At 41.3% G+C, this 8,485-nt stretch overlaps 1 protein-coding gene across 3 annotated transcripts in view; it reads right to left on the bottom strand.

The window, feature by feature from the left end:
• Positions 1-8,188, bottom strand: part of GALNT3 (polypeptide N-acetylgalactosaminyltransferase 3) — a 61,220-nt gene extending 53,032 nt beyond the window's left edge. For 2 of the 3 annotated variants that reach the window (XM_020990874.2, XM_020990873.2), the window contains exon 1: positions 7,070-7,377. The gene's annotated coding sequence lies outside the window, so the exon portion shown is untranslated. The other variant, XM_020990875.2, reaches the window with a different exon arrangement.
• Between the last annotated feature and the right edge of the window lie 297 nt (positions 8,189-8,485).

Below are 8,485 nucleotides of genomic sequence, written 5' to 3'. Positions count from 1 at the left end.
ATTAAGAGATAAACAAGGGCATTAAGGCGGGGAAGGGACAGCTGGTGGCACAGTGGATAGAGTGCAGAAAATCTGGAATCAGGAACTCATCTTCCTGAGTTCGAATGTGGCCTCAGATATTTATTACCTGTGTGGCCTTGGGCACGTCATTTAACCTGGTCTGCCTCATCTTCATCTTTAAAATAAACTGGAGAAGGAAATGGCAAACCACTCTAGTATCTTTGCCAAGAAAACCCCAAAGCAGGCTAGACACCACTGAAAGGACTGAACAACAATTAAGGCAGGGAAACTTGGAATCTATACAAAAGTGAGAAGTCCAGTGTGATAGACATAAAGTACATGCGGAGGAATACTCTGAATTAAGACCCCAAAAGTGGACCAGATTTTAAAGGGACATGAATGTTAACTAAAGAAATGTATACTTTATTCTTCAGACAATACAGCCATTCAAGACTTCTGAGGAGAGGGGCAGTGTGATCACAGCTACACATTAGGAAGAGTAACAGCAAAGTACATGGGATGGACTGGACACTAAATAGACTAGAAGCAAGGAAGATTTAGGAGTAAAAGTCTAAGAGACAGCGAGGACCTGAACTAAAGTAGAGCTGGAAATGGAAAGGGCACAAACGCTGCTACATTATTGACTGGATATGGGATAGGAGATGGATCCAAGATGACTGAGGTTTCTAACCTCACACTAAAAGAACTAGGTATGTCAAAACCAGGTATAGACACAAAATAATTTATTATAATTTTACTCTGAAATAAGTTCTCATCCTATCTCTATTGTCTTTTCCATATGGATTAAAAAAAATATTGCCTCAATTGACCCAGCTTGATCCTTTGAGATACTCTTAAACTCCATTCCTTCTAGTCCTTGGTAACTGCCATTAGCAGAAAGAGAATTAGAAGGATGAGAAGTTTTCTGAGGGGAAAAGGTTAAGTTTTGTTTTGAACACGTTGAACTTATGGTTGCAGTATGATTTCCAAGCGGCAATGAGGCTGCATGGCATGACAGAAAGAGTTATGGACTTGGAAACAGGAAAGACCAGGATTAAAATCCTACTTCCAATGCCTACTTTGCTCTTCTCTGACCACAAGCAAATCAATTAAGGTCACTGTCCCTTCAGTGCCTGTTTCCTTATCAATGAGATGGAAATGATAATAAATGTAGTATCTACCTTAGGATTGTTGTGATGAACAAATGAGATCTTGTATATAAAGTTTCCTTGCAAGCCTTAAAGCAATAGCTATGTCAGCTATTTTTATAACAATTAATTACATCTGCCAAATTATGAAAATACTGGTTGGAAATCTGGGAAAGTTTGGGTCTAGAGTTATAAATTTAGGAGTCATTACCACATTAGTGATAGTGGAAGATGGGGAAAACGGATAGATTTACCAAGTCAGAAAATATAAAATATAGTTCTGCTACTCAATCTACATGTATGTGTTGGATTTTAAAAACAAAAATTTCCTAGCCTATTACTTTGGGAGGGGGGAATTGGGGTGAAGTAGTAAACCTGGTGGTCCTCTTTCAAGAAGTTATATAGTGGTAATACAAATGTTATTTTGTCTGTGCTCCAGATAGTTGTTTGCCCTAGATATGTAGGAGAGGAACTCCTTTCAAGGCTGCCAGGTATTTCTATAAAATAAATGCCTTTTCTAATATACCTGCAAACCAAGAACTGGAGATAGAAGCTAGACTTAAAACTAGTGCCTACAGCTACAAAGGCAAATCTTTTACATGGTGGTATCATTTTCAGAAGCAAAGTCTTCACACACCTTGCCCTATCTTTCCTATGCCGAGGCAACTTTGGACAAATAAAATTGAAGGAGTTTTCTCACCCTCACAAAATGTTCAATGCTGCTAAATAAGCCTATTTGAGAAAATAAAATGCAATAGAATTTCAAAACAAAATGACTTGTTATTCTTTTTCAGGTACATTACGGCTCATTTCAAGTTCCCTGAAGCATAGCCACATATACAACTCACTTTAATATTTACAAAGTACTTTAGTAAAAGCTGAATATAAACAACTACTCACATGTATATAACACTTCCTCAGCAATCCTGCCAGGTCTAAAAGTATTAGTACCCCTACTTTGCAGATAAGGAAATGGAATCTCTAAGGGGTTTGCTCATAGTCACATAAGTATTAAGTGCTTGAGACAGAATTAAACCCAGTTCTCTTAGTCTATAGTACTCTGTACTACACACCATGTTGACTCTGAGAGTATAAAATAGCAACTAGTCTGTTTCTCAATGTGTATTTTCAATAAAAGGCACTCCACACATGCTTCCCAATTGTAGTATGCCTCATCCCCACTATGACCTGTGGGATCTTACCTATTATTTCTTTTTCATATATTTCATGGTCAAAAAGTAAAATGGAATATGTTAACTGATAAATAATAACCATTCATAGTTACATTATATTTTTCTGTCTACCACAAAAGAACTCTGACAAAATATGACACATAGTCTACCTGGCACTGCTTCAATACCCAATTCAAATTTCAATCTGTCCAAGAATCCCTTAATTAGAAGTGATAACCTCCCTCTGCTGAATTCTCATAACATTCTTTTTTCTTCTGCATTTTTTATATTTTATAGATTAGCTATGTCTACATTTTCTAGGATCATGAATTCATAGCAGCTCATTTACATAGGATTTGGTTAAGTTCTTTGCATTCATGATCCTCACAACCCTAGTGCAATCTCCCTCCCAATCCCAGTAAGCAGGCTGAGACTCAAAAATCATTTAAAAACAAACATTGTCTAAAGTCACACAGCTATCTTATTTTGTCTCCAAAGTCCAACGGGTTGCTTTTTTTCTTTCCCATTACTCCATACTGCCTTTCCTTGAAGTTAGGGGCCCTCTGATTTGTCTTTTTGATGATGAGGAGGAGGAGGATAGCTGGACTTGAAGTCAAGAAGGCTTAAGTTCAAATCTGGCCTCAGACACTTAGTAGCAGTATATAATTCTGGGCAAATCACTTAACTCTGTCTATCTCAGCTTATCTGTAACATGGGGATAATAATAGCACCTACTTTGATATATATGATATAAAAATTAATTTCATATAGTACTTTAAGGTTTGCAAAACACTTTGCAAATATTAATGATTATTTCATTTACTTTCATAATAACCCTAGGTGATAGGTACTAATATTATTCTCATTTTAGAGATGAAGAAATTAAGGCAGCAAGGGATAAGTGACTTGCCCAGGACCACAGAGCCAGTTAAGTGTCTGAGACCAGATTTTAACTTAGCTCTTGTCTACCTGACTTCAGGTACAGTGTTTTATCCACTGTACCACCTACTAATCTCAGCATCTAGAGCAATGTGTTAAAGAGTAGATACTTAAATAAATGTGTACTTGATGTTTGCCGCTGAATGGACACATACAAACTGGTTAGAATTCTGCCTTTCCCCCCCAAAGTTTTATGCAAAACATTGCATTCCATTTCAATAGAAGAAAAAAAGTACTTTTCAATTTCAGCTGCCTAAATTACATGGCACCTGTATGAGACCAAATTAAAATAAAGTCAAAACTTTCTGACTGTTGAGATAATTATAATTCAAGAAACTAGTCAAGTCCTCCAAAAAAGGAATTATATTAGGTCCTCAGAATCATTGAATCTTAGCATGATTTTATATGAAAAAAAAATCCATTTTTGTTTTCATGGTTTTCCACCACAGTAGATAAGTTAAAAAAAAAAAGAGAGAGAGATTCTGAAACTGGTAATTCAATGGGGTTACCATAAAAAAAGGCAGAAGTGGCTGGTTGACTCTACCATTAATCTAAAGTGTGTTTCAAATGGAAGGATAATCAAGGAGTGCTGTTTTACAGAGCATAATTAAAACTACAGTGGTAGAAGATGAGAAGACTAAGTCTTGGATGTTGATTCATGAAAATCATCTGTGAAAAGGGAAACCTCAAAAGGAATAAAATATATCTTATTCATCAAAATGACATCCAAAACAGAATTCTGGTTCATAGTTGAAGGGTGAAGAGGATGCCTGCATCATTAAGTTTCTCTGGGATCGCTGGCATCATTCAGATAAATGGAAAAATAAATCGAATTAGAGAGACAAAAATTGTAATCTAGGCCCTGTGAATTGTATAAAAAAGATAATCCATAAACACTTTGTGTTAAGTGATTATTTCTAAACCTACACAAGCATATTTCATTCATTCTTTCAGCAAACATTTGTTGAAGACCTATGTGCAAGATGAAGTAAACAGAAAGCTGAAGAAATGACCTTCAAGTCAACAAGACATTCAAATCTCACCTGACATACTAGCTATGGGGCCTTCTCAAGTCACTTATCTCCTCTGGCATCCCAGGCAACTGTCAAAAACCATGATTTGCAGAACAATTACAGACTTACATTGGTAAATTTCCTAATTGAGAATTTCCTATAACCAATGTGTGTGGTGGGGGGAGGGTTCACAATAAGATGCTAACTGGAGCAGTAGATAGAGTGCTCAGCCTGAAGTCAGAAAGATTCATCTTCCCGAGTTCAAATTCAACTTGAGACACTTACTAGCTATGTGACCCTGGGCAAGTCACTTAACCCTGTTTGCCTTAGTTTCCTCATCCATAAAATGAGCTGAAGAAGGAAATGGCAAACCACTCTGGTATCTTTGCCAAGAAAACCCAAAATGAGGTCAGTCACACAGAGATGGACACAACAGAAATGACTGAATAACAGCAAAAGATGCTAGTGTGAAGAAAAGTCTACAAAGCAAAATAATAAACCAAAATATTCCATATGAGTTAAATACTTTGAGAGAAGTAAAAATACAGGTAGATAGGACACAAAATGGCTACTTCATACATATTTATATTTATAGTAAGATGTCAGTAAAGTATAATGGAAAGAGTGGGAGGGCAGGAATCTAGAGAACTTGGTTCTAGTCCTTGTTCTACCCCTTCCTAGTTTCTGTGCCTTTGGGTAAGTCGATGAACTTTCTCTGGCTTACAGCATTTTCATTTGAAAAATGAGCAGGACTAGATGGTCTTTTAAGTCTTTGTCTAGCTCTAAATTCTATAAAACCATGTAAGTTTTTTAAGGCCCAATTATTGTAATCAATGGAAAGTAAGTAGTATTAGTGCCATCTTCCAGATGGATGAAAGGAGGCACAGGTGTTATTCTCACTAACTCACTCATACCCTAGCTAATAAAGACTTATTACATTTCTCCTATACATAAGAGTAGAGACAGCACAACAACACCTGGTTCAATTCCCAGGGGCAATAAGATTTTGATTTTAACCCAATGAAAATTCTTACTTTTTAAAAAATTCCTTTCTGAACAGCTAATGAGAGAAATTTAAGGGACCAGAAGAGTGGTTTATTTGAGTAAAGTAGGAAAACCATGATGAGAGTATTCTACATAATTACATCATGGTATAATGCTGTGGTTAGTTTTTAAATATTTAATTGCACTTTTAAAACTGTATTTGTGGCCCAAGGCACTTTACATTAAGGAGTGTAATTTAAAGTAAAATGCTAGTAAAAATGAAATAAATTCAATATAAAGTACTGAAAAAAAGCATAATTAGGAATTTCCATGCAAAACTGATAGAATAGTCTAAGGATGTCCACACTATAAAGTGGACAATCCTGGTACTATTTAGATGTATATCATAGTGCTACTGCTACAGCAAAAACTAGAAGTTCAATTACTGAATGCCTTTAAAAAAAAGCCTCAAGTCAAATCCCAACATATCGAAGAATTAACACTCAGATAGGCTTCTTAGAATTAGGCATTTTCTCCAGTATAAATGGCAGTGATTTTCAAAAAAAATTTACATTTATTTGGGCCTTAAGGTAAGTGTACTCCTTCAGTTATGCTTTACAAATTTTATAAACTTGTTACTTTGAAAAGATCATCTAAAGACCATAAGATTTGGCAACTCCATAGGATGTTGAAAACGGAAACGAATTTTCTGTAGAAATCAATGAACTTAACAACAGCAGCCATAGCCATTGTTAATTAAGTGAAGTATCACAGCTTCACCCTGAAATCTTAGGGATCCGCACTCGGGAGTTTTAGGGTGGGGGAGGTATTTGGGCACGGCACACCCAGCATCAGACGTGGCAGTATCCTGGAGAAGTTTTTCTGAACTTTTGAGTCATGAGAATATCACATGCAAACAAGAGCAACAATACGCACAGCCCTTAAGTCAACAGGTTCTTTAATGAGATGGTGTGTGGTTAGTGCGTGGCAGTTGGATTTCCTTCCTCCTGCCAAGAAGAAAATAACTCTTCCCGATAAAACTGGAGAGTGCGTGCAGTTTTAGTTTGGGAAGCCCACCCAGAAGAGTAGTGTGGGGATGAGAGGTGGACTGTTAGCATCCAGACCGCAAAGGTCCTTCCAAATCACTCAAGAAACCACTTAAACGCTCAGAGTGGCCAAGATTTCATGCCCACGAGTTGTCTGGGGTCTAGTTTGGAAAGCTGCACAGTCAAGCTATCCCTTCATAGGCACTAAAGAACTCGGACATAGGAAAAACTGAGGTGGGAGACGACCCACCTGTTCTCTAGGTGGAAGGCACTACCTAACTCTTGCACTCCCTCTCATGAAGAAAAAGCCTGACCCCAAAGCCTTTCTACTAGAGGACCAGTGTACGTGTGGGTGTGTGGGTCTCCTTAAAGGTCTGAGGGTTTGGCCGAACGGTTCAAAACTTCTAAAGTTGCGCCTGACCCCGACGCTCGCCCTCGGAGTAGGACAGTCTGAAGGAGTCAGTTGGAGGCAGGCACAGAGAGTGAAGGGGTGGGGGTGGGGGGTGCGGAGGACCTCGGTCATCATTCAGCCACTTTCCCCTTCTCCTTATCCAGGGGTGAGGAGGGAATGCAAGAAAAAAAGGCCCGGACGAGAGCTGACCCTGACCCCGACCCCAATGGGCCTCCGGGCACGACCTCCTGCCCACTACCCACCGCTTCTCTCAGCACTTCAGGGGATCCTGGGGGCTGCTGCCCGCCGAGCTTCCTCCCCAGCCCCCGGCTCGCCTTCCTCCCCCTCTCCCGCCGCGCAGTCCCAGCTGGCTCACCTGGGCGGGCAGCTTGGAAGAGGCAGCGGTGAGGTGCGCTGGACGCGGTTCAGGTGCCAGGTGCAGGTGGCGGCGGCAGCCGCCGCGGCTTCGGTTGCTACTGTTACCGCTCCAGACCGAGCGCCGGTTCCTCCTCCTCTTCCTTCTCCCTTCCCTCCCGGCCGGCCGCGTTGCCAGGAGAGGCCGGGTCGGGGCTCCGCTTCTTCCGGGCGGCTCCCAGGTGAGCTCCAGCCTGCAACGTCGGCAGGAGCGAGCACCCTCCCCGCCCCCTCTCTCTCTCCCGTGCTGCGCCTGCGCGCCAGCACCTGCCCCGCCCTAACCCTTACCTGAGTAGCCCAGGTGAGAAATGAGGAGGGGGCCTGGGTAGGGAAGGGAGATCCGCGCCGGGAACCTCCACCGGTGGTTACGTGCCTCCTCTTCCTCCTCCTCCTCCGCCACGGCCGCCTCAGTCGCCGCCGCCCTTCTCTTTCTCCACCCCCGCCTTGGGCTGCCAGCGGGGGTGGCTCTCCCCTTCCACCCGCCGCCACCGAGAAACTTGTCCAGACCTGGTGGCACTAGTCACCCTGGGAACCGAAACAGCGGCGGGTCCGGGGTCCGTCGAGGTCCCGACTCCCCCTTTTACTCTGTGGCTCTTCTCGCGGAGTGGATTAGTTGGGGGTGGGGGGGGAGGGCGGGGTTGGGAGTTCTGTGGTTTAGGAAGCCTCTTTATCAGCAACAACAGATTTGAGGTTCATTCGGATAACTGAAGATTGAGTAGCTACTGCTGCAAATTCAGTTCATCGTCTACTGAGGGGAGCTGCCAGTTTAGTCTTTTTTTTTTTGATCACTTGACTCAAACGCAGTGCAGCTAGTGGTTTCCGTTGCTGCCGGCTGTCTCAGCACCCTGCGGTAGGGATGCTTTACCTCCCCCAAAAGTCTCTCCAAAAGGAACATGTGGGAGGAAAGACCACTGAGAGTTGGGAGGTGGGGAGGAGTTCCTTACCAGTGTAGCCCAGACTTCCTTGTCCCGGGTTGCAGTCCCAAAGAGAAAAGAATGCCAAGTTTAGAGAGCGCAGTTAGGAAGAGATTACCTCTCGTTGTTCAAAGGGAACCTGTGGTTTCCTCTTTATTTTGTGAAGCAAGTCTCTTCCAGATTTGGGTAGAAGCTTAAAATCTAATTTGGAAGGTGGAAGGAAGCTCACGCTCTAGGATGATGTTATTTAAAGACACTTATTTTTAAAACTTTTTTTTCTTTTTTCATTCCAATTTTACAATGGCACTTTAGGTTTTTTGTTATTTTGCCCCAGTGCTGGTATGATAAACATCACCACACCTTAAAAGTGGGCTTAAAATGACCTTTATAACTTCCTGTTAAACTTACTACCTCTTTAGATATGTGGTTCTATGTTAAAAGTAAATGGAAGTATGAATAGAAAT

This window comes from Phascolarctos cinereus, unplaced genomic scaffold (assembly GCF_003287225.1).
Source record: "Phascolarctos cinereus isolate Bilbo 61053 unplaced genomic scaffold, phaCin_HiC Scaffold_726;HRSCAF=1367, whole genome shotgun sequence".
Lineage (NCBI taxonomy): Eukaryota > Metazoa > Chordata > Mammalia > Diprotodontia > Phascolarctidae > Phascolarctos > Phascolarctos cinereus.
This window is presented reverse-complemented; position numbering and strand designations above follow the sequence as displayed.